The sequence below is a fragment of the Tupaia chinensis genome, unplaced genomic scaffold, assembly GCF_000334495.1.
Source record: "Tupaia chinensis unplaced genomic scaffold, TupChi_1.0 Scaffold000370_1, whole genome shotgun sequence".
NCBI classification, from domain to species: Eukaryota; Metazoa; Chordata; class Mammalia; order Scandentia; family Tupaiidae; genus Tupaia; species Tupaia belangeri.
In genome coordinates, this window is record NW_006159867.1 from 3,313,350 (window position 1) to 3,340,892 (window position 27,543).

The 27,543-nt window shown below is 37.6% G+C and overlaps 1 pseudogene; it reads left to right on the top strand.

Moving 5' to 3' along the window:
- The first annotated feature begins 8,287 nt into the window (after nt 1-8,287).
- Nucleotides 8,288-27,543, top strand: part of LOC102493403 (40S ribosomal protein S6-like) — a 195,650-nt pseudogene continuing 176,394 nt past the window's right edge.

The following is a 27,543-nucleotide window of genomic DNA, read 5'->3' on the forward strand; positions in this document are numbered from 1 at the left end:
GTGAGAAAGCAGGCTACCAGGTCCAGGACTTGAACCACAGTTGACCAGGTCATAGTCCAATACCTCAAGCACCACACCACCTGCTGGCCCCAAGATCAGTAGTTTTCAAAGCTTTAAATTGTAGACAGATCCACATCACTTAATTATATCATTTATTCTCCTAAGAAATATCAACATTTGGTTGGTTGAGATTTTTTTAAATTTAATTTTATTTATTCATTCATCTTTTTTTTATTTGACCAGAAAGACAGAGAGAGAGAGAGAGAGAGAGAGAGAGAGAAACTGAGAAAGCAAGCCACCAGGTCTGAGACTCGAACCGTGGTCTACTGTATGGAAGTCCAGCACCCTTATCCACCACGCTACCTGCCAGCCCCTGGTTGGTTGAGATGTTAACATACTTCAAATTGTTTCAGTTTCCTGAAAATAATGACTTTTTAATTTAATTTTTCCAGTGTAGTAGACTATAATTTTTTACCAAATTGTATAACATACAAGAACAGATATCTACAGCTCCTGCCTTCCCTATCAAGATACCCAGTCCTCAGGGTCAAGTATTTTGCATTCTGTAAATGATTTCTTCTGATATTTGTATATAACTTTGTAAGGAGCATGCTGATATTTCTATTCCTTCATTTTTCCATTTTTAAGTGTTATGTATCTCATCATGTTACAAAGTGGAAACTTTTTAGCTATCTACTTGTATGTGTGGAAACACACTTCTACCCCTGTATCTCAATAAAGTCTATTGTATTGTTTGGTTAGAGCAATACGTAATTTTTATGTTGTTATGGTATGCAAATGTACTTTTATCTGAGCTAAACACTATACTTGGACTATAATTGCTCCCTTGAGCAACTTTTGTTATCTAGAATGAATAACTTGTTTCTATGATGTATTTAATTTGCATATAGTTATCACTCCAACACTCCAAAAATATTGTGAAGTCCGCTCAGTACAAACAATCAGGTAATCTCCTAAATTCTTTTGTTTTTCCTTGTTTTTTTTTTTTGCCTGTCAGCTTTTATTCTATTGTGCCTCAGTTGACCTGTAAACCACAGGGAGCTGCCATCCAGAACTTGTCACCATCATCCCAGACGTCCTTTTTGCCTTTCTCCCGTGCTCAGTCTGTCCTATATCCTTCTTTTAAGGTTTTCCTTTATTTTAGGTGAAGACATCCTCCAGAAACTTACATGAGAAGGGGATTCTAGGTGTTACATTTCTGAGAGTCTACATTTCCAAAAAATGTTGTACAACATCCTATTTGACTGAAGAGTGACTTTTATTGAATAGTTTAGAAATTCTTCCCAGGGTTGAAGCCATCTTGTTTCTTCTAGTTCCTGACGTTTCTCTTGAACAATCTTCCGGCGTTCTGATTCTATGTCTCCATCTGTGTACTGAGTGGAAGGTGCTTCTCTCTCTTGCTCTCTCTCTCCTGTGTGCACACATGCACGGTGTCATGAATAGAAAAAAATATCCAGGCCTAGAGTCTAATGACCCTGTACTCATTTTCCTAAAGTCATACTTGTCCTGTATTTTCATAATCTCCTGCAGGTGAGCATAGACAATGGGCTGGGGAGTTCTTCCTGGCTTTTTTTTTTTTTTTTGACTATGCAGACTTTCACATTAAACATCCTGTGTTTATTTGGTTCTCTTATTTCCTTCCACCCTTGTCAGTTGTTCCCGGTGACCCAGTGTTACAAGGCTCCAGAGCGAATGTGTGTTGAGGAGAGAGGAGTACTTTTAGAATTGGTGGGAGGGTTAAAAAAGATGACAGAAGCCACCTATCCTACCTCTCAACACGGCTCCCTGTCTTCGTTCTTAGCCCAGATGCTTTAGTTCTTTCCCCTAGCGAGTGTCTCCAGCGTCTGAGAAACCCAGTGCTCTGCAGGGAGCCACTTGGCTGTTGGCTTTCACTTGAGGACACTTCGGCGTTGGCTTTCCTCACGGTGCTGTGTCAGGTGCCAGGTAGCCATTTACTTCGCCAGGGAGCTTCCTGACATCCCACCTGCGGTTGCTGCTTCTCCTGCTCTTGTGTTTATGTGTGTCTGTGTGTTTTGTATCATTGACTTGTATGTAAATGACTATATGGGGTGGTTGGGAAAGTCGTGATGCATTTTGGCATAGAAAAACATAGAAAAATGCATCATGCCTTTCTCTAAAACCCAATAGTTTCAGAGGAAACAGGAAAAAAAAAAATTCAACCAGAACTCAAATAAAGCAAATTCAATTTTGTAAAACTGCTCTGTAATTTGAACAGTTAATTATTTTATTTTAGTGACTTCACATGATGATACTTTGCCTTAGCTGGGAGGGCAAAATGTTTCTGTGAGGAAATAATTACTTGCTAGCTCTGGAATTCACATGTGATCTTCCATTGTGATAAAGTTGATTTTAAAATGAATGTATCAATATACAGGTTGAATCCTTCAGCCAGTACCAAATATCGCTAAATATACCAGAGTGTTTCATTGATTTTCTGCAGTATCCAATCCAAATATTAAATAATGTTATTGGATGAGACTGCCTATCAGTAGTATTAAAATCTATGTTTAGGAGCTGACAGGTGGCATGGTGGCTAGGTGTGCTGGACTCCCACATGACTGACAGTGGTTTGAGTCTCGGGCCTGGTGGTCTGCTTTTTCACTTTCCCTCTCCCTCTCTCTCACTCATTCTGTCCCTCTCTGGTCAAATTTAAAAAAATAAGTAAATAAATAGTTAAATAAAATAATTTTTAAAATCTATGTTTACCCTACTGCTAGAATAATTGTTACTTCTATTGTCTATGGGGTTTAGACATCACTATTGCTTATCAAAATATTGATACCACTGGGGGACCAGCAGTTAGCGTAATGGCTATGTCGCTGGACTCCCATGTAGCCGACCGCGGTTTGAGTCCCGGACCTGGCAGCTTAAACTCACACCGGGCGCGTGTGTATGCGTGCCCAAGATCCCGAGAAGAGAATAGAAGAGAAGGGATTGCAGCGTGGCCATCCCCCCGGGGGGTGATTTCTCACTTTCTGTCTCTCTGTCTCGCTCTGTCTTTCTGGCGAGTGCACGCGCCCTATAGCAAAAACCTCTCCAAAACAAAACAAAAAAACAACAAAAATATTGATACCACTGCTCACTATCATAAAACATACTATTGAAATTGGCGCCAGCAGGTAGTGTGGTGGTTAAAGTGCCGGACTCCCATATGACGAACTGTGGTTTGAGTCTGGACTTGGTAGCTTGAAACTCACACTGGGTGTGGGTATGTGCATGACCAACATCCCAAGAGGAGAAGAGAGGAGAAGGCATTGTGGCATGGCCATCCCTCCTGGGGGGTGATTTCTCGCTTTCCCTTTTTCTGTCTCTCTCCAGCAATACACTATGGCAAAAAACAAAAATAATAAAAACAAAAAAGTCCCACTGAGGACCAGCAGATGGCATAATGGTTACATTGCCGGACACCCATGTAGTTGACCACAGTTCGAGTCCCGAACCCAGCGACTTAAAACTCACTCCAGGTGCGTGTGCGTGCATCCACAACATCCTGAGAGGGGATTGGAGGAAAAGGAATTGTGGTGTGGCCATCCTTCCTGGGGGTGGGGGTGTGACTTCTCACTTTCTGTTTCTTTGTCTCTCCAGTGAGCACACACATGCCCTACAGCAAAATAATCACTCTCTCTAAAAAAGAAAAAAAAAGTCCTACTGAAATATTTAAAATTTAGTAAGAGATATGTACCATCAAAGTGCTGTAATGATGGTAAACTCAGCAGATGAATCCACAATTGATTACTCTTAGTATTGTTGGTTATTTTATAATACAAATGGGAGAGAATGCATCTGGGATAATGTAGTTCTTGAATAAGTAGGTAAATACTGGAATTTTGAAATGAGATATAGGAAAGAGAGACATTTAGGGGTGACAAATATGGAATTTGGTTTCAAACAGGTTAAGCTAGAGAATGTTTTGAAATGTTAAATGGCAGCATTGTAATACAGTACTGGGCCTCATCAGAGAAGGCTGGGTCAAATCAGATTAGATTAGCTACCCAGAATACAAGTGCTGAAACAAAAGAAAAGTTTACTTCACTCTAGGAGAAGAAGCCTAGTGGTGAGCTCTACAATATCAGCCTGCCTCTGTCTGGATATCAGTCTGCCATCCCAGGGGGGCCACTGTTCCCAGAAGTCCAACATTTTTTAGTGCCAGGGGTTCATCATAATCATGTTGCCAGGAGCAAAAAGGAAGAAGAAAGGAAAAGACATAGCCTTCCCTTGTAGGGAGACTGAGTCAGCATCCAACACCATTTAACCTCTTTGACCAGAATATACTCACATCTCACCGAGCTACAAAGAAGGCTAGGGAATGTAGTCTTTTATTCTGTGTGCCTGTGACGGGCTAAAAACTGGCTTTCAGTATTTAAATAGAAAGAAAAAGGAATGAAAGGTGCAGTATGCACCTTGGAATTATAAACTGTCTCGGGCACATAGATCGCATTGTGAAATGTGGATGAGTATGAACGTAGCAAGGATGTTAAAAACCTGATATAATTTTCTTTTAAATTTTTTAAAGAGGTTTTTGCTATAGGACACGTGCACTCGCCAGAAAGACAGAGAGAGACAGAGAGACAGAAAGTGAGAAATCACCCCCTGGGGGGATGGCCATGCCACAATCCCTTCTCCTCCATTCTCCTCTCAGGACCTTGGGCACACATGCACATGTACCCGGTGTATTTTAAGCCACCGGGTCCGGGACTTGAACTGTGGTTAACTACATGGGAGCCCAGCGACATAGCCATTACACTAACTGCTGGTCCTGAAACCTGATTTTTTTTTTATTGCCAGAGGGCATGTGCACTCACAAGAGAGACAGAGTGAGAGAGAGAAAAGACCCCATAACCCCACATCATGCTGCAATTCCTCTTTCTCCAGTTCTCCACCCTGTCAGAATTTGGGGCACACACACACACACACACTCAGTGTGTTTCTCAAATTCCTAGGGTCAGTATTTGAATTACAGTCTGCCATGTAGGATACAGCTTCCTTAACCTTTATTGTTTTTTCTTTTTTAAATAATTAATTTATTTTTTTATAGAGAATTTTGCTATAGGACATATGCATTTACTGGAGAGACAGAGAAACGAAGAGTGAGAAATCACCCCCCACCCCATGGAGATGGCCACATCACAACCCCTACTCCTCCATTTTCCTCTCAGGATTTTGGGCATGCCCAGTGTGTGAGTTTTAGTCCTTCAGGTCCTAGACTCAAACTGCAGTTGACTACATGGGAGTCCAAAGATGTAACCATTATGCCATCTCCTGGTTCCGTTTATTTATTTTTTATACATTCAATCACTGTTTATAATTACAGTTTGCAAAATGAATTTCCCCAGCATAAATACTCTGTGTATTAGTCCAGTTCAAGATATTATTATACACATTTTCATCAACAGATAATTTTCCATTTTTGTGTCCCTCAAATGTTTTGCTTCTTTACTCCTTAATTCCCTTTCTGTCACCCTTCCCCATTTCTCACCCTCCCATCTGTTTATCTATCCACCTATCTATAAATTGTGTTAGAACCTTGAAAATCAGAACTGTTTGTTTGTAATGGGCAAATGACAACCTTCTGTCTCCTAAGTTATTTTTAAAAGCTGAGTCAGTGATTCCAAGTACCCCTCTATCTCCAGACTGAAGATGAAGGATACAAAGTTATGATGAGATGATGGGATGGGCTAGAGAAGATTTTTTTTTTTTTAAAGGCACATTGATTTTGTGACCTTATTTATAAAAAGGGATAATAATAGTATAATGAACAGATGAGATTTGGGGGAAAATTTTTAAAAATGCAATGTCTCATTCCTTTGGATAAATATGATTATGATCTTATAATTTCCATTTGCCTTTTATCTTAGGGCTCTTGACAACTTAGTGTTTAAATTATTATTAGACATTATAATGTCCATATAATAATGAATTTTGGTGAAAACTGAGTGTTCAAAATAAGCCATTCTGTCAACTAAGTAAGTCATTTTCTGTATATGCTCCTACCTATGGCTTCTTTTGAATAGTATGTCTCATTTTGAAAATGTGCAATAGTTTCTAGATTTGAAACCCTAATATACATACTTCTCTTTAAAATAATTCATTTAACCTTATAATCACATCTTCTTTCAGAGGGAAAACAATAGATAAGATGGCAGTATGTGTCAATTTCTCAAATGAATTATACCCCATCATGTTTTGAGGATGTACATCTGCCATGCCAATACATGTCCTGCCAGTTGCTATAGACTGAAATCTGAGTAAATCTATGTCATTCTACGGGGTGTTGGGAGTTCTCTTGAAATCGTGCTTTTCAATTTATTTTCAGTTTCTTTGGTTCTATCTCCTGCTGTTGTAATCATTAGCAAAAGTCCATAGAGAGTAGAATTTCTCAAAATATAGACAGTTTCATTCTGAACATGAGCCCTGAAGGAATTTCTTTTAATTTTTTCTTAGCTTGGGATATATAGTTGCCCCTTTGACTTTAATGTATGTATTACAGAGCCTGAACACAGAGCATGCCTCCTCCTGCTTTAAGATACAGATGGCAAAAATCCTTCATCTGCCAAGGAATTTTATTTGCTTCTAAATTCTAACGGTCCCATTATATGACTTTGTTATATTAAGATTTTAATAGTGCAAATAAGGGTCAAGGCTTCTTTGTTGATGAAATATTAAATCACTCTTTGGCTTTCTTACATCTGACAGTTATTTTCTACTTTAGCTTTAAAAGCGGAAGTTCATGAGCTTGTTGAGCCAGTGGAGTAGTTACATTTTATTCATGTTCAGATCCATTGAAACCTGCCAACCATATAAAAACAGTTGCCAATATGGGAGAAGTCTTCCTTGTGCTGTGATAGAAAGGGTTTCACTGTTTAAACATAAACTTATAATAAAAATGTATTCCTCATTAAAGAAAAAAAAAAATGAGAGCATGTGTCTGCTTGTCCCAGGTGGCTTTCTGTAAGAATGAAAGAGTAGACTTTAATGATAACATTGTCAATGATTTTCCAAACTCTATGTGTCTGTGTGTGCACGTAAATAGATTGTATTTATGTACCACATACACATAAACACACACAGCTATATGAGGGGACTTCAGAAAGTTTGTGCTTTGAATTAAGTGTAAATTTATTCTGGTGCAAAAAACTTTGAAATCCATGCATTGTGATTTCCCAATGTGTATTTTCCATGAAATTTGTGAAGATTTCACATATATTCTGTGCAAAGCCTTAAAAACAGTTTCTATTCAATGTCAACATTGTATTAGTTACATTTTTTTTTTCTTATCAACTTGGAAAGCACTGAAAGCTTTTTCTTTCTCCTCTTTATTTCTCCTTCCCCCTCCTTTTCTTCTTTCTTTTCGCTTTTAAGTTAATGTATCTAATATTTAGATTGTAACTGAGGGTTTAAGTATCTGGATTTAAAAGGTACTCAAAATGAACTGAATTTTTGATGGTGAATTTCTCTTAGTACTACTGTGGTTTTGATTCACTACCTGGATTCTTCTGTTACTGATAGTGTTGTCTGTGTAATCATCTATAATAGCAAAAAAAAAAAAAAAACCAAACTCCTGTTGGTTTCCCAATTCCTCCACTTCTTCCATTCATACTGTTACTTCCCTGGTTCAGGCCCTCAGGTCCTCACATCCTGAATTTTACAAGTTTCTATCTGACCGTTTTGTTTTCCAATTACTCACTACTTCAATTCTAAACATTACTTTCAGTATCATTTTTCAGAAACACAGTTCTTGGGACCAGGAAGTAGTGGCATAATGGTAGTACAACTGGATCTATTTGGGAAAGGTGCTGGGTTCATGTCCAGGGACCTCCCAGAGTATGTCAAATGCATATGTGTGCCCCTGCCCTGGGCCAATGAGAATGGGGGTGGATCGTGGCATGGAGATCCTGTTCAGGGTGCCTGTCTGTGTGCTCTCTCACAGAAGATATATAGATATATAGATATATAGATATATAGATATATATAGTTATAGTTTTTTTCTTCTTCTTCTCACATTTTTTTCCTACTACAAAACTTCTCATGGTGTCGCATCATGTTTGGAGTAAGTTTTGAATTACTTAGAAACTGCACTTAAAGATTTTTGGTTCTAAGCCAGAATGTAATCAGAACCATGGACTATGAGAGCTAGAGGAAACCATAGAAATCATCTCATCTATTTCCTTAATTTTAAACTGAAGGTACCTAAGATTTAGATCGACTAATTGACTTGTTCTAAGTGACAAAGTGAGATAAGGGCAAAATGGCGGTAGAGCAGCTACTAGCTGTGCATGGATTTTTCAGCTTAAAAGTAAACTACATTAAAACTAAATTGAGTTCCTCAATCACACTAGTCTAATGTCAAATGCTCAAAAGCCACATGTGAACAGCGCCTCCTGAATTAGCCAGTACTGTCTGAGAGTATTTCCATCACTATGGAAGGTGTCCCTGGCCAGCCCAGCCTTGGGATGTTATACCAACCCTTCCATGCCCATGTTCAAGCTTACTTTCCCGCCTCACTTCCTTCTCCACAATGCCATCATACCTCTGTCATCCAGTCACATGTGTTCATTTGCTGTTGAAACCATCAATCATTCAGCCAACAAACCTCACGGAACACCTTCTGGATGCTAGGCACCGTTCTAAAGCAATACGATGAATTAAAACAAAATGAAAAGCAAAAATGAACTGTTGTCATGGAGTTTATATGATTGATTGTAAATGGAGAATATTCGATAGCAGAGAGTTCTAGAAAGAAAAATAAAAATATGGTAAAGTGCAGAGAATGATGAGGGAGTGGAGAGACGAAGGTTCGGGAAAAGCTTTGCAAGGTGGGGTTATTTCAGCAGAGCCCTGAATGAAAGAAAGGAAAGAGCCAGGCAGCTCTCTGGGGGAAGGGTAGGCCTTTCATTCCACTGCCTTCAAGCTTTTGTCCCTTGTAAGTTTACAGCATATCATTAATAAAGGTCACAGCGTCGTTAAGTGGTAGCCTCTTATCTTGTCTTAAAGATTTTTGGTTCCAAGCCAGAATGTAATCAGAACCGTGGACCATGAGAGCGAGAGGGAACCATAGAAATCATCTCATCTATTTCCTTAATTTTAAACTGAAGGTACCTAAGGTTTAGATAGGCTGATTGATTTGTTTTAAGTGACAAAGCGAGATAATGGCAAAATGGCAATTAGAACCCTGGTCTCCTAGCTGCTACTCTTTGCTGGATGGGTCTGAGTTTTCTGAGTAACGAGCTCCAGATGAGGAAGACATCTTGAGCCTTTTAAGATTTTTAAAAATTTAATATTTACTCTAGGTTGGCTTTTCTCAGAAGTTTGATGATATCGATGTTTCAGATGAACTATTTGTTTACCTCCTTACAAAGCAGAGTTCATCTAGTAATTTAGAGATGTACTTTTAAGGACTTACATATTTGAGTATCTTTTAAATTTTACCTTCCCAATACTGGAAACCATTCTTAGCACTACAAACATGGCATACACACACACACACACACACACACGTATATATGCACATGCATGTTCTATATGTATGCACTGTTGTAACACAAACATTAATTCTACATCCTGCTTCTGTATTTATGCAATGCATTCACAAAATCCAAAGATTCCCTTTACTGCTAAATAGCACAAATTCATAGTTTTCAACTGAAATATGGCTCTGTTTTCCTGATGAAATCCTGAGGACTTGCCCTAAGTTATCACAGAAAGCACCTCACGATGCATTTTTAGAACAGCTTTAAGAAATCTTAACCTCACCTACGACGGGCAAGAGCCAGGACTCCTCTCCTGTGTGAGGCTGAAGTTCATGACATGTTCTTAAGGGTTAATAACTCAGCAGGATAATTTTATGACAGTTACTATACTGTCAATACATAGACAGTTCATAAAGTATATTATTATTTAGTAATCTTAAAAATGGAATTTAAACACACTTCAGCTACTGAGAATAAATTACATGTTATGCTCCACAATTTTTTGAGAAGATATTATTAGTATTATTTTTTTCTATATCAATAAAGCTTTTTTTTTTATCTGAGAGAGACTTTTGCTACAGGGGATGTGCACTCACCAGAGAGACAGAGACAGAAAGTGAGAAATCAGCCCCAAGGGGGATTCTTCACACTGCAATCCCTTCTTCTCCATTCTTGGGAATTTGGGCATGCACACATACATGCCTGGCTTGAGTTTTAAGCTGCCTAGTCTGGGACTCAGATCACAGTTAACAATGTGGAAGTCCAGAGATCTAAACCACTATGCCACTTTCTGATCCCTCAAAGCTTTTTAAAAAGTGGATATCCTTTCCACATAATTATGTGAGAGTCCAAGGGCGTAACCATTATGCAATCTGCTGGTCCCAAGACATTCTTTTTTTTTTTCCTCCCTTGATTTAACATCTCAAAGGTAACATTTCATTTTGAAAATTTACAAAATAATCACCAAAACATTTAAAATGCATGATGCTTCCAAAATCTCTGTGCCTCAATTGCAGTGTATTCTTAAGCAAACTGAGTATGTGTGGACTGTTTTCTGCAGTTTAAGATACAGCATAATGCATCACTCTTTCATTTGTTTGGAGGAAATGTATACAAGTGAACCATAATACACTGTCCCTGTAAAGCACCTCCTTCACTAAAGAAAACATATGCCATTCCTACAACGGAAAATATTCAGCAACAATTTTGCCCATAGGTGAAATGCTTTTCATGTATCCTAAATTTCAAGTCATGAATCCTTTCTGCCATTCTCAAGCTAATGGCACTTCCATGGCAAGCTTGAGTGCACTATTACGCTCCAAAAGAAAAATATGACTAAAGAGTACATTAAATACATACAATTGAAAATGAAAATGTTCATTTTTGCAAGCATGAGATTACAAACAGATGCCAGAATGAAAGGTCAGTTTTGGAATGAGCTTTTATGAAGTTTATGAACAAGCAATTTATTATATAAGGAAAGAAAAATCAATTGTATATCAAAGTAATGCTTTAAAAGAAGTATTTGTTTTTTTTTTTTTTTATAAAAATACACTTTTTTTGAGCTATCATCTATGTTTTCTCAGAATTATTTTTTTTCCCAAATACTCCCTCAGATAAATGAAGGGAAAATGAAATTTAAAAAATGTGTTTAAAAGAAAAGTAAAGTGAAGAGACTATGGGAAAATAAAGGAAGACGAAGGTGGTGCAAATAAAAAATCTAATTATATTGAATAGCAGAGAGAAAATGGTGCAAAACAGCTTGTCTATTCTTTTGTTCTTAGGATCAAAGCCTTTATTCCTGGTGATTGGTGAAATCCTTTTGGTTACTTAGCTGCCTTGAACAAAATCAAAAACCAAATTAAGTCAAATTCTGTGCTGTTATAAACTATCTCGTCTCAGAGTTAGATTTTAGTATATTTATTTTCCTTAATCAAAGACATAAAATGAGCTAAGTAATACCCAAAGCACCACACAAGGTTTAGATATTTCTTTTCTCAAGAATCAGTAGTAACAGAATATATGCTCTTTTTCATTTTTGTGATTGATTTTATTATAAAATTTGACAGAAGAAACCAAGGGGAAAGAGGAGAGAAACCCCCAGAGACTTTTTATTTTCTTAGCTGACAAAAAAAGCAACACTTTCTGTAATTTTTCTTTCTATATTTATTGTGTGTAAGATCTGACTGAGACCAGACAAGAAAAGAAAACTACATTCTGTTTTGCAAGTTTTATTTTTCAGCTAAAAGAAAGGTTTGAAGTGCCTTTATAAAATGATATCCAGGCCTATATTTTCTTTCATTTTTAAATAGCATTTTTCTTTTTAATGTTTTTGCCATAGGGTGCTTGCACTCACCTGGGGCAAGTAGAGCAAGGGAAAGTGAGAAATTACACCCCAGGGGGTGATGGCCACGCTACAATATCCCTTCTCCTCCATTCTTCTCTTGGAATTTTGGTCACACATGCACATTCACCGGGTGTGATTTTTCAAGCCTCTAAGTCTAGGACACTCAAACCATAGTTGGCCATGTGGGAGTCCAGCACCTTAATGACCACACCATGTGCTGGCTTCAAATAGCAACTTTGATGAGATTCAGATCAACAACATCCAGTTCATATGTCACCCAGAATGAAAAAATAGACACACTTTTATTGTTACAGCCGGTGGCTGACAAATGGAGGTAAAAGAAAAGGTAAGATTTAGGACAAGAAGACTCCAAACCTACGTTTGTGGGCCTGGGTTTGGTGAGAGTTAGAGACACCACAAAGTCAGATGGATTACTACTGAGAGTACCACACACCTGCCCTGCTTTTGTGTCTGCCTGTGTGCTTAGAGCCCTGAAGATTTATGGAGAAAGTTGGAGAAAGCAGAGCTTCTTTTTTTTTCTTTTCTCATTTCTTCTTCTTTCCGTTTTTGATGTAAGATGTGTGTGCTCACTAGAGAGAGACAGAGGGAAAGTGAGAACTCACATCCCTTCTTTCCCTGGGGATAAGACCATGCTGTAATCTTTTCTCTTTTATTGTCTTAGGATTTTAGGCATGCATGCACACATGCCCTGTGTGATTTTCAAGCTCCCACGTCCAGGACTCAATTTGTGGTTGGCCTTGCAGAAATCCAGTCATCTGCTCGTCCCAGCAAGGCCTATTTTGAGGTAGTCATTCCTGTTGCCATCACAGAAGAACATGGTTGCCTATGATAGTCACTTAACAGTGAAAATGTTCCTATCTTGATAGTGACAAATCTGCAGGTTTTATTACTCCAAGGAGAAACTTAATAGTTAACACAAAGCGTGGAGAAGTGAAAGATGGCAGTAATTTTACTTAGTGGTTACTTAGTGGCCCAGTCTTGTATATTCTTATCTTGAATATACAAGACTATGCTTTAGTGAAACTCAAATTAAGACGTTTGGTAAACTGAAGAAAGAGTTTCAGGTAGCTGCACTCTTTGTATATGTTTTCAATAAAGGAGCTGTTTTAAATTTTTTACATATTAGTTCATTTAGTACCTCAGATCTCCTTGAGGTTACCAATTGACCTGATTCTTTTGTTTTTCTTTCCTGTATAGCATGACACGACAGCTCCTTTGAAATGCCATAAAGAATCTTTTCATTTCAGCATTAGGAAAGCCATCAAATTTACATTATGGGTAGGAATATTTAAAAGGTTTTGAGATGACAATGACTGTATCTGTGAGTATCTCATGTTAGTTCATTTCAAATACCAATTATCGTTTTGATTTCATGGAGAATAATGAATGCTGGAAGCTCTGTGGTAATTTCTGTGTTAGTACGAAAAGTGCGGCATGCACTCATGTATGTCTCAGTATTTTTTTCAGTTAATAACAGAATTTGAATGTTAGCATACAGTCAAAAATGTGACATGAACTCTATATAAATGACCATAGTTGTTGCCCCCTCAGATAATCTCAGGTAATTAAGTAGCTGTGATCATGGAGGCAGAGATGCCCAGCCTTTTCTCTCTGGATGTAAGAAAGGGGGTTGCCTTTACCTAGTTTCTGTTTTTGAATTTATCCCACAAAATGAGAAGAATTTTCGTGCTTTCAGAATTTTGAAATCTATGTAATCCTAAATAATATTTAATTTCAGCTGTTTTGAACTTCATATAGCTGATTTTGGGTATGAACTGTATGGTGTTATTTTCACTTAATACTGTATCTATGAGATCCGTTCATGGGGCCAGCTGGTGGCTTAGTGGTTAAAGTATCTGGATCCCAAACGGCCAACTGTGTGGTTCAAGTCTTGGACCTGATGAGTTGAGAAATATGCCAACCTCATGTGTGCGTGCCCAAAATCCTGAGAGGAGAATGGAAGAGAGGGATTGTGGCTTGGTAATTCCCCTGGAGTAGTTATTTTTCACTTTCTCTCTTTTTCTCTCTCACTCTTTCTCTGACAAGCACACATATTCTGTAATAAAATATATACAGATATTCACTCATATTGTTGCATGTATCTTTAGCTTTTATATGCTGCATAGTATTTCATTATTTGCAGATATCACATTTTACAAATCCATTTTTTTAGGCATTTGATTTTTTGGATGGAAGTTTTAACAGTGTGCTGTGATCAACCAGACTGGGATGCTCTAGAATCAATGGGGAATGAATGTGTGATTATTTGAGGGAAGATGGCATTTCCTTTTTAAAATTTAACTTAACTTATTATTATTATTCAATTTACTATAGAACACATGCACTCAGTAGAGAGAAACGGTGAGAGAGAGAGGGAAAATGAGAAGCAAGCCACCAGGTCCAGGACTTGAACTACAATTGGCCATGTGGGAGTCTAGCACCTTAACCACCATACCATCTGCTGGCCTGAGATGTCTTACCTTTGAAAGAGCTAGTTAAGAGACCAGCAGATGGCATAATGGTTACATCACCGGTCTTCTACATAGTCAACCATGGTTTGAGTCTCAGACCTGGCATCTTAAAAATCTCATGATGGGAGTGTGTGCATGTGTACCCAAGATCCCAAGAGGAGAATGGAGAAGGGATTGTGGTGTGGCCAACCCCACGGAGGATGATTTTTCACTTTCTTTCTCTTTGTCTCTCACTGTCTCTCCAGTGAGCTCATGTGCCCTGTAGGGAAAAAAAATCTCTCTTATAAAAGGGGGGCTTATTTGAAACTACAAGGGGATAAGCATGAGACAATTATTTCTTTGTATTAGGTAATGCTAATGTCTATAACAAAGAGCCCAACAAGACAATGGCTAAGATAATAATTTAAGTCTGAAATAGGTACATTGATACTCAGTTTCACAGGAAAGTTCTGAAAAGAATATGATCATAAGAGACCAGTTAGGAAGTAGCACACGTCACTTTCATGTGCACCACATTAAAATGTTGTTCTATAGTTATAGTCACATCCAACTGCAAGGGAGCCTGGTGTGTGCGATGCAGGTGGACTGTCTACATTCACAGCATTTAAATTATTACCGAGAAAAGGGGAATTGAAGTGTGAAAGACAAATTGCAGTCTCTGCCACACTACCAGTCACTATTTAAAGGCACCATATGTATCAAAAAAAGAAGGAAATGAAATAAATCCTCAGATCAGAATTTTGTAGTATTTCTCACTGTTGTCTATGGTACTAAAGGTTTATGTTATGATATGCTTATAAGAAAAACAAACTTTTACAGTTAAAAAAAAAATCACTTCATGCCTTAGTAAAAATCATGTCACTTTGTATTGTGTAAAACATTTGGTATTTCCAATTTTCTTTCAAATGTTGTGCGTCCTCTTGGCTCTGACGCTCATATCGGTTATTTCATCACTGGATGGTCTCTGTTCATGTGGTGATACAGCAAGCTTTATTTTTTTGGTAACAAAGTCTTTGATACTCAGAAACTACTATTTATCAATTAAATCATCTTTCATGAGTATTAAGTAGTTGAGTTTTTTAGGTGCTTGTTCTTGTTTAATTTTTCTTACATTTGCTTCCATGGATGTTAATTTGTTCTCTAATGTGGTGAAATAATTTAAATAATTTGACAGTATATAGATAAAATAAAAACTAGATAAAAATATAGAATACTGCTTTTTATAAAATGAAGCATTGAATATTTCATATAATTTTTAAAAAATTGTGAACTCTGTCTAAAGAAAATGCTCCATGAGCCTGTCCTGGTTAAGGGAGCCAGATTCCACATGGCTGACCACAGGCTTGGAGGCTTGAAAAATACATTACAGGCATGAGTATGCCCGATCCCCACAGGATGGAGAAATGATGGAGAAAGGATTGTGACATGGCCGCTGGGGAGTGCTTTCTCCTTCTCTCGCTCTTTGTCTATCTCTGGCAAGCACACAATCTTTGGAAATTTAAGAGAAAAGAAAGACATGACCAGATACTTCATAGTTTTCTATGTTTATCATGCTATTTATTTAGCATATTTTATGATTAAGAAATACAAAGCCAATATGCATAGCACATATTTGGTTTCTATATGGGTTACGTATACTTTTCGATCTCAAATCACTTTATCAGAAATTGTTGATACCAACCCCCAAGATATTTATGTTTTATTTTTGTACCTCTTACCTAATAGTATTTATTTGCCATATTAGAAATTAAGAAGACATTTTCAAACATTTTCATTGCAAAAAGCATAAACAAGATATTATTATAAATAATGATAATTTTTTTTGGGTGGGGAGAGGTTTTTCACTATAGGGTGCGTGCGCTCGCCAGACAGAGAGAGACATAGAGACAGAAAGCGAGAAATCACCACCCGGGGGGGATGGCCACGCCGCAATCCCTTCTCCTCCATTCTCCTCTCGGGATCTTGGGCACACACGCGCACACGCCTGGCGTGAGTTTAAGCCACCGGGTCTGGGACGTGAACCGCAGTCGACTACGTGGGAGTCCAGCGACATAGCCATTATGCTAACTGCTGGTTCCCTAAATAATGATCATTTTAAAACAGAGCAGTGAGCAGAGTGTGATTCTTTACATTTTTGTAAATCTCTTTAGCATCTGCCTTTCCATATCTGCTTTTGCACTCAGTCTGTCACAATATCTTATGTTGGAAAGTCTTTGGAAACTTCCATAGCATTCTGGTGAGAGGGAAGACTTTAAAAGGCAAATAATGCCTTATTATTATAAGAAAAATACTTTTAACCTGTGGAAACCCTGAAAAAGTACTGGAATCTCTAGTAGGCCCTTGACCTCTTTTGAGAACCACCGATAGTAAAGAATGTTACATTTCATATTGTTCCCACATCTCTCTCTCTCTCTCTCTCATTTTTAATTTTTTTTTTTTTAGGTTTTCATCATAGGGTGCATGTGATCACTGGAGAGTATGACAGACAAAAATAAGTGAGAGGGGGGACCAGCAGTTAGCATAATGGCTATGTCGCTGGACTCCCATGTAGTCGACCGTGGTTCGAGTCCTGGATCCAGTGGCTTAAATTCACACTGGGCGCGTGTGCGTGCGTGCCCAAGATCCTGAGAGGAGAATCAAGGAGAAGGGATTGCGGCGTGGCCATCCCCTTGGGGGGTGATTTCTCGCTTTCTATCTCTCTGTCTCTGTCTTTCTGGCGAGCGCACATGCCCTATATCAAAAACCTCTTCAAAAAAATAAATAAATAAAAGTGAGAGGGGAAGTGAGAAGTTACCCCTGAGTGAGGATGGCCACACTGCAATCCCTTTTTTCCCATTCTTCTCTTGGGATTTGGGCATGCATGCACATACATCTGGCATGATTTTTAAGCCACTGGGTCTGGGACTTGAACCTCAGTGGGCCATGTGGGAGACCACTGCCTTAACCACCATGCCTTCTGCTGGCCTCCCACATCTCTTAAAACTAGATGTTCGTGAATTTTAATATCCCAGTACTATCCTAATGGATCGCTGACGGTACCTAGGTGTTAGAGAGATATCTCATTTTTCATGCGCTATTGCCACTGCTAAGAAACCTTTCACTTATCTTTCAAACAGTGCCTACATGTCACCTTCTCCGTGACACATTAATCACTTGCTTGTCTTCCTTTTTATGTATTTTACACATACTTTTAATTTTTCACAGCTAAGCAGGTATTAATTACAGTCTGTAAGCCAAGATGTGTGCAAAAGATTACTTACTTTAACACTTGTTTTTAATGTCATCTGTTAGCTTTTTAAATTCACAGGAAATTCCATGTCCAGTGTGGTCGGTTCTCCTTCCCACACCTCATGTCCCTTCAGCATCTGAGGCTTACTTGGTGTTCAAGGCACAGGACTTGAGTTTTGGTGCTTGTAACGGTACACACTGACATTCTCATTGCTTGCACCTAGAGAGGTCTACTTATGTGGTACTTTTTTTTCCTTCTGTTTTTGTCATAGGGGTATGCATTCACCAGAGAGAGATTGAGAGAGACAGAGAAAGGGGAAGTATGAAAGTATCCCTCCATGGAGGATGGCCACATGCAAGCCCTTCTCCTTGGGATTTGGAGCATGCTCACACATGTACCCAGCATGTTTTAAGTACTGGGTATAGGATGGAACTATGGTTGGTCATGTGGACGCTCAGCACCTTAACCACCACGCCACCTGCTGTCCCCTGTCTTGTACTTTTTAAAGCTCCCATGCTATGATTGGTTGTCAGATCTCTGCTGGAGTTGATGACCCCCATACAGCTATTCTTCCTTGAGGCCTTGGGGCATGCTGCAATCATTGTTTGGGTCTATAGGTCTGGGCCCCACCAACTAGGGAATCCAAACTTGCTTTCTGAGATCTTCATTATCATGCCACCAAAACCATTTTGCTCTGTACATCCAAGATTTACAAAATATGTGTTCAGAATTCAGGCAAATAATTTTCCATTTCCCTCCAGTTATTATATATTCGTATCCTGAGTACATGAAGTTAGGGACTTGCTACTTTCTTGAAGGAGGGGCAGGAAAGAAATTTAAAATCCAGGAGAGGAAAAAGACAGTACTAATAAATATGTTAACATTTATCCAGGAGCTAGCCCTGTGGCCTACTGGTTAAGGAAACTGAATCCCACTTGGCCAACTGTGGCTCAATTCCTGGCCATGATAGCTTAAAAACCATGCTGGGCATGTGAGCATGTGTACCTCAAATCCCGATAGAATGGAGAAATGGAAAGGGATTTTAGCATGATCATGCTCCCTTAGGAGGTGCTTTTTTCCTGTCTTTTTGTCTCTCTGGGAGGGAAAAATGTATCCACCCTATACACATAGATACGATGATTTTATTCATTAGATTTGTCTATGCATTCACTCCCCAGCAAATGCACATACACACATGGATGCATACATTTGTTGATGCTTGATGTAAAGACCTTGATGTGGGCAGATTCTAATACCAAGGGTAATCATCAGAATATAATAGCACATGCATAAATATTTGTTAAAGCAATCTAAAATATACAAGGTTTTTTTGTTGTTATTTTTTGTTGTTTTTTTACTTATTAACCTACTGTTTCTTTTTTTTTTTTTTTTTTTAACCTTCTTTTTTTTTTTTTTTTTTTTTTTTTTTTTTTAGAGGTTTTTGCCATAGGGCACATACGCTCACCAGACAGAGAGAGAAAGACAGAGAGACAGAAAGTGAGAAATCACCCCCTAAGGAGGATGGCCATGCCACAATCCCTTCTCCTCCATTCTCCTATTGGGATCTTGGGCATGCACTCACACATGCCCGGCATGAGTTTTAAGCTGCCCGGTCTGGGACTTGAACCTCGGTCCACTACATGTGAGTCCAGCGACATAGCCATTACGCTCACTGCTGATCCCCCTACTGTTTCTTAAGTGTCTGAAAAAGAATGGAAGCTATGCCTTCTTATTCTTTATTATTTGAATTGAGGAATTGAAAGACTAAAAGCCTGAAAATTATTGATACCCTTTTTTTAAAGCTTTTAACCTATGAAACAAGTTTTGTTTTGTGTTTTAGATTTTTGCCATAGAGTGCTGTGTCCTCAACGGGGAGAAACAAAGAAAGGGAAAATGAGAAATCACTCTTCTATGGAGGAATAGCCATGCTAAAATCCCTTTTTCGCCAGTCTTTTCTCAGGACTTTGAGCACACACACGTTCTGCATGATTTTGAAGCCACTGAGTCTGGGACTTGAACCATGCAGACAGCCCTGTGGGACCCAGCACCTTAACACCCCTACCACCTGCTGACCCAGCATGCTCTCTAATGAGGTACTGAAAAGAAATACACAAGTAGAAAATATGTCTTCTGACCCTGAATGGTTTATAAGCTAAAATTTTCTTTCCAGTTCTGGAAAATTGTAGTGATTTAGCACACTGAAGTATGCACATTTGACTGCTGACATGGCTCGTGAGCAGCAAATGAAATAATGTTTTAAAATAGCTAATGCCGTGTATCATAGGTGTTAGCCTCTGCTCAATAAATGGCAGCTATTTACTGGGTTTATTTTTATCTAACTAGAGACCTTGTGGGTGTATATACCAGTTCCCTTTCGACCAATATGTTCTTGATGGATTAACACATGTAACTATTTCTTATCCGAGTCCTAGATTTCAAGAATTGAAGCTTGAATTCAGGGGACCAGCAGATGCTGTAGTGGTTAAGGCATTGGACTCCCACATGGTCGACTGCAGTTCGAGTCCTAGACCCAGTGGCTTGACACTCAAATTGGGCAAGTATGCATGTGAGTGTGTGCCCAGAGTCCTGAGGGGAGAATGGAGAAGGGATTATGGTGTCGTCATGCTTTCTGGCTCTCTGGTGAATATATGTGCCCTATAGCAAAATTCTCTCTCTCTCTAAAAAAAAAAAAAAAGTTATCTTGAATTTAGGGAAAATACTTAATATTTCTAGTTGCAAATACCATCTTTATAGTTGGATTTTTCCCAAAGCCATTATTCATTTGGCATCCTTATTAATAACAGTTCCTTTCATCTGAATATAAATCAAAATAACCTCCATTGTGTTTTTGTGCATAGTGACATTAAATATGTGATAGAAGTTTCTTTTTCTGAACTTTGTGTAAGTATACTTATTTTCTTAGATTGTTTCAGGAATAGGTGAGATTTTCTCTACTAAATAGTAGTTCTTTTTTATTCCAAGATTTGTACCGTAGTAAGAACAAATTCAGAGAGTGATCTCACCTTTACACTCACTATTAACTTGACTAAATTAGTTCATCTAAGCTTGTGTGCAGGTCAACTTCAGCAAGTAATTTAGAAGGCTGTCATACTTGACATGAAAGCTTCTATGATCATGGATTCTCTATTAATATTGTCAACTGGACTGTTTTCTGACATTCTAAAAATAAATGTGAGCTGTATTTACTATTATTCAAAAGACAGATCACTTGGCTACTCCAAATGAAAAATATTTCACTGGCTAGGGAGAATTTTTCAAGATATAACTGTTATATTCAGAAAATTTAGTATGGTGGCCATTAAAATCCCCATCAATGTAACATAATTGGAACTTCCTTTGGCTAAAATTAAATTTAACTGCTGTGTTGCTCTTTCTCCAGTTAGTGGAAGAAGACAATAATTTTTAAAAATTTCTCATCTAGAGGTTTTAGACTGCTTTTGTTTCTATTTTTTCCTCTGGTAATTTCGTTGTACCTAGAAAAAGTGCAAGTATGTAGAGACACTTAATTACTGGGCCACCCTGTGGCCTACTGATTGAGGGAGCTTGATCCCACTTGGCTAACAACAGTTTGAATCCTGGGTACAACCAGCTTGAAAAACATGCTTGTGGTATATGTGTGCATGCCCCAAATCCTGACAGGATGATGAAATGGAAGAGAAGGAATTGCAGTATGACTGTAACCCATTGAGTACTCTCTCTCTCTCTCTCTGGAAAGTATGCATAGCCTTTGGCAATTTAAGAAAAATAATAAATGAAGAATGAATATCTATACTTATCTGTTCCTGCATATGTTAATATGGGATAAATTTCCAGAAATTTGAATTGCTTTGTCTAAAGTTACAGACATTTTAATTTTATGAGGTACCATCTAATTATCTTTCAAATTGATTTTACTAATGGATGTTCCCATCAAATATGTATGAGAATGCCCATTGTGATTAATTCTTCCCAATACATGAACTTAGTTGTATTGTCAGCCAATAAGTGAAAATATCTATATTGATTTAATTCATATTTACTTGAGATTGGGAAAATTAAACAACTTTAAAAATATATACTGGCCTTTAGTGTTCCTTTTTCTGTAAAGAAACTGTTCTCACACTTTGCTCATTGTCTTTTATTCTTTTAAATATTATTGATTTCTAGAAAATTATTTTGCACTATGGGTGCTATTGATTATAAATTGATTTGTGCTTCACAATCTTTATAATATTTTATGTTATAGTATTTTATCTGTAGTATTCATTTGTACTTTGCCTGTCTTGTCATCTGTGAATAAGTCTTAGTTTTTAATTCTCAGTCCTAAATATTGTGTTTATTATTCATGCTTACTGCCATAGTTTGTCCCTGTATACACTTCTGAACTGAAATGGAAATCATGACCTCCCCTGTCTTGTTCTTGAGCTTGAAAAAAAAAAAAAAAAAAAAAAAAGCTTTCATTATGTTTTTCTCTCTCTAAGGTTTTCTTTTTTTTGGGTGGCTTTTATTAAGTTTAAGAAGTTAATTTATCTTACTAAACTGTCAAGAATTTTTTTTTTTTTTTAATCCTAGGATGTAGGGATGGCATAGCAGTTTATAACTGGGCTTACACATGGCTGACCACAGTTCGAGTCCTGGACCCAGTGGTTCGAAAATCGTGCCTGGTGTGAGTGTCTGTGTGTGTGCACCCAAGATCCCAGGAGAAGAATGGAGGAGGGCATGTGGTGTGGCCACACTCCTGTGGGTGATTTCTCACTTTCCCTCTCAATCTCTGTCTCTCCAATGAGTGCTTGAGCCTTATAGCAAAAATCTCTATCCAAAAAAACAATCATGGATGCAGAAGGCCATATGTTTTCTATTCATATGCTGATGTGGTGCATAATATTAATTGATTAAAAAATATAAAACCACAATTGCATTCCTGGAATAAAGCCAACATTGACTTGGCTAGTTTATTATTATTTTTTTAGCCTTGAATGATTTGGTTTGTCTATATTTCATGTTACAAGTTTTACACCTATATGTAACCATGAGTAGGTATTTAGTCTTCTTTTCTTGTATGATTTTTATCAGTTTTTAATATTGGGTTATACTTACAAAGTTTATGAAATTGGAAATTTTATGCTAAGTTTCTAAAACCACTTTCTTTTTAAAAAATATTTCCTATATTGGCATAACCATTGATTCATACAAAATTATGTATATATTTATGAACATGTATGTATGTGGTTTTTAACAACTGTGAAACCACCCCCCCAAACCATAATAATAATCAATTGTTTAGTACATTTGTAAAAATGAAACTAACTTGTCCACTAATGGTAATGTCATAATTTTTTTTTGCTATATGACAGACCTTGGTTTATATGTTCTCACATATGCTCGTCTGAGAAAGAGAAGAGGGAAAATGAGAAATCATCCCCCAGGTGGATGGCCATGCAGTCCTTTCTTCTCCGGTCTCCTCTTGGGATTTTGGGCATGCATGCATACACGCCCAGAGTGATTTTCAAGCCACTGGGTCTGGGAATCGACTGAGCAATTGGCCTTGTGGGACCCAGCTACCTTAAACTCCATGCCATCCAATATCTACCTTCTTCAACTGCCATTGCACTGACCTTTCCTTGCCTGGTTATGAATCTCTACCATTGCTCTTATAATGTTGAACAGAACTTGCATAGTGAGTATCTTTGCATCTCTTCTGATCTCAGAAGTAAATAGTTTAATAGCTCATCTTTAAGAAGAATGTTTGTTTCATTTCTTTGTGGATACACTCTCTGTTTAGGAAGATCATGTTTTTCTTAGCTCTAAAAGGATTTTTTTTTAGTGAGGAATAATTTTTTTTTTTTGAAGAGGTTTTTTGCTATAGGGCACGTGTGCTTGCCAGAAAGACAGGGAGAGACAGAGAGACAGAAAGCAAGAAATCACCCCCCTAGGGGAGATGGCCACGCCACAGTCCCTTCTCCCCTATTCTCCTCTTGGGGGGGATGCATGCACTTGCAGTTGGCGTGATTTTTAGCCACCAGGTCTGGGACTTGAACCGTGGTCAACTACATGGGAGTCTAGCAATGTAGCAATAATGACAACTGCTGGACCCAACATAAATAAATCTTTTTAAAAATGAGTTCAGATTCTTTATACATGCTAAAATATTAACATTTTAAAGTTTTTTCCCAAGGCATATAACTATTTCATTTTTATTTTCAAATATATTAGTATAAAATTGTTCATAATCTTCTTCTATTATCTTTTAATATTTGAATGATCTATAGTTTTATCTCCATTTAAATTCACGACATTATTTATTTTTCTGTTCTTTGAACTAGTCCTAGTAAATAAATTCTTGCAAATTTGTATTTTTAAATAAAATGTCTTTCAGCTTGATTTTCTCCATTGTATGTGTTTTTCCTATTTGTTTACTTTTGCTCGTGTTTATTAATTTTTCTCTTCTTTGATAAGATTTGCTGCTATTTTTCTGCCAGTTTAGAATAGAAATATAGATTAAACTTTCATTTTCAACTTTCATTTTTTTTAATCTATGTGTTTAAGGCTCTGAGTATATCTTTAAGAGCTGTTTTAACTGTCTACCACAATTTTTTAAAATTTTTTGTCTTTATTAGCTTCCAATTGAAATACTTTTTAAATTCTATAATGATTCCTTATTCAACCTATTTGTTATTTAGAAGTATTTTGCTTATTTCTAAATGGGGATTCTTCTAGTTAGTATTTTATTAGTGGTTTCTGATTTAATTTTTACTGTGATCACAGAGTATACTGTAAATGATTTTAATATTTTAAAACAAGTCAAACATGTTTAAAAACATGTTGAATGAGTCCCGTAGCCAAGTGGTATCCTCATAGAACCAATTCTGCTTCAGGTCCTAGCCCCTGAATATGGCACCTGTGTGTGCATGCCCTAAATCATGACAGGATTAAGGAACAAGGGAGAAGGGATTGCACTGTGACCACACCCTAATGGGGGTGCTTTCTCCCTCTTTGTTTCTGTTTAGTGAGTGTTCACGCCTTGTAAGTTAAAAGAAATCTTGAAGCTTCCAATGTAATCAAGAAAACTGTCATCTTGTTGTTTTTAAATGCATACCTGAATGTAAAGCCTTACAATAGTAAGCTTTCTCTCTTTTTTGTGGCAACTCGGAGGAGGTCAGCTTCAAGCTGAATCTCTCCTTCCCTGCCACTGGCTGCCAGAAATTCACTGAAGTGGACGAAGAACATAAACTTCGTACTTTTTATGAGAAGGGTATGACCACAGAAGTTGCTGCTGATGCTCTGGATGAACAATGGAAAGGTTATGTAGTCAGATTCAGTGGTGGAAAAGACAAACAAGGTTTCCCCAGGAAGCAGGGTGTCCTGACCCACGCTGTGTCCACCTGCTACTGAGGAAGGGACATTCTTGTTACAGATGTTGCAGACCAAGAACTGGAGAAAGAAAGTGCAAATCTGTTTGGGCATGCATTGTAGCATTGTAGATGCCAATCTGAGTGTTCTCAACTTGGTTATTGTACAAAAAAAAAAAAAAAAAAAAAAGGAGGGAAGGATATTCCAGGACTGACTGGTACTATGGTGCCTGGACACCTGGGACCTAAGAAAGCTAGATGAATCTGAAAGCTTTTCAATCTGTCTAAAGAAGATGATGTCCACCAATATGTTGTAAGAAAGCCCTTAAATAAAGAAGGTAAGAAACCCAGAACCAAAGCACCTAAGATTCGGTGTCTTGTGACTCCATGTGTCCTGCAACACAAACGTGGGCTTATTGCAAGCCCTACAAGTTGTCTTTTTTCATATGGCTCTTGGCCATTTGTAAGTCTTCCTTGGAGAGTTGTCTGTTCAATTCATTTGCTCATTTTTAAATTGGATTATTTCTTGTTTTACGGGTGAACCATCTGAGTTCTCTGTGTTCTGAATATCAATCCTTTATCTGAGGATGGTCTTAGTTTTAATACCTATTTCTTAGAAACAGCAGATACATGGACTTTTTAATTCCAATTTGAAGATTACTATTTTCAAATATATTTGTGTCTGGGTCAGTCCATGCCCTAGTGGTTAAGGTGACTAGATCCCACGTCACTGAGCAGGCAGCTTGAGTTCTGAACCCGGCGGTTTGAATAACAGGCAGGATGTGTGTGGACGCACGTCTAAATTTCTGATACGGAGAAAGAAATGGAGGAGAAGAAGAAATTGTGGTGTGATTATTGCCCTTGACAGGTCCATTCTTTCTTCTCTCTCCCTTCACTTCCCGGCCCATCTCTCTGTGGTGAGTGCACATACTTTCTGACCTATTAAGAAGAAAGGAAGGAAGAAATGAAGGAAGAAAGGAAAGAAAGAAAAAAAGAAGGAAAGAAGAAAGGAAGAAAGAACAAAGGAAAACAACTGTATTTACTCTACTTAACTCCTTTAACTACATCGTTACTTGTAAGAAATGATGCCTTCATGTGTGTGTGTATGTGTGTGTGTGTGTGTATTGCCTTACTAATGTTTTCTACTCATTCCACTTTTGCATTACTCTTCAATGTTTTCCTTGCTTGCTTCTTTTTGGAATTGGCCATGTGGGATCCAGCCATGCCACCTGCTGGTCCTCTCTTTCTTTTTAGAAGTCTATTTATTTGTCTATTTCACAATAGAAAGACAGAGAGAAAGAGAGGAGGAGAGAGAGAATAAAAACCTTCACCTGAGTCTCACGCCATACTCCTCCCCCACGCCTTTCTCAGCCAGCCAGGATCATGGGTGCCTTTGTGCCCGGTCTGTGCAGGTCAACCTGAGAGTCAAACTCAGATCTTCCAAATGCCTTCCAGCCTGGCAGAGCACTGCACTATTGCTGGCCTCCATAGTTGAGCTATGGATTGATTTCTTTTTATTCTGGTACACTTTATGTTTGCTTCAGGTTCTATAGTTCTGTATCTCCGTAAAACCTTCTGTAACTCATTCTGGGTGATTACATCATTTTTCTTTATTTCTGTATCTCAGTAAAACTTTCTGTAACTCATTCTGGGTGATTACATCATTCAGAAAGTCTAGGTCACTTATATTTTTCTTCCAAAATAAAATAACAAACCTATGTGGTTTTTTTTTTATAGAGTTTTATTTTTAATACAAAATCTGCTTTTAAATATCAGGACTTGTATTTGTTTTCTTTTAAATAACTCTTGTTTTTCATTGTGTCCATTATTTTTCCCTTACCTTCTAATCACTTTAAAAGTACTTGTTTAGTCTCTCTCTTTTATTATGTATAGTTATGGGATTTCTCCATAACCTGATGACTATGTCTAACGACGCGCTCTCATAGTGATTCATTTTTTTGAAAAGCAGATATTAATGTTTCCTTCATATCCTTTTCATTTGGCTGTTTTATTTTGGGTAGTCCTTTGTTCCGTGGATAATAAAAACTTTAGTGAAAAAGCATTGAATTTGTTTTTTTGCCAAAGTCCTTGGTCGCTCACCTTTCCCAGCCTGATTTTATACTAATTTCATGGATTGAAGTTTCAGCATCAAAAATTTATTTCAAATTCAGACTTCACACTTCTGCATATGTCAGACTTGTGTTATTTTCTCTCAGGTGTATTTCTAAACATCTGGTTTGTTTAAGCAAAAGGAAAGAGAGGGCACTAAAGTCATTTTTTTCTGCTCTCTTTTTTTTAAAATAAGGAAAGCATCACTATCGAGCATGTATACATCTTTCATATTCTGTCTGCCACCTCTTGCCTGTTCTAGCTAGTACCTCCAGTTTATGAACACATTAAAACACAATCATTGTTTTCTAAGAAATATATATGTATGAAATCAAATCTTTTTTAAAGCATTATTTAATTTAATTTAATTTAATTAATTAATTAATTAATTTGACCAGAGAGAGAGAGAGGGAGAGAGAAAGAGAGAGAAGGGGTAAGAGAGAAAGCAAGCCACCAGTCACCAGGTCTGGGACTTGAACTACAGTTGGCCATGTGGGAGTCCAGCATC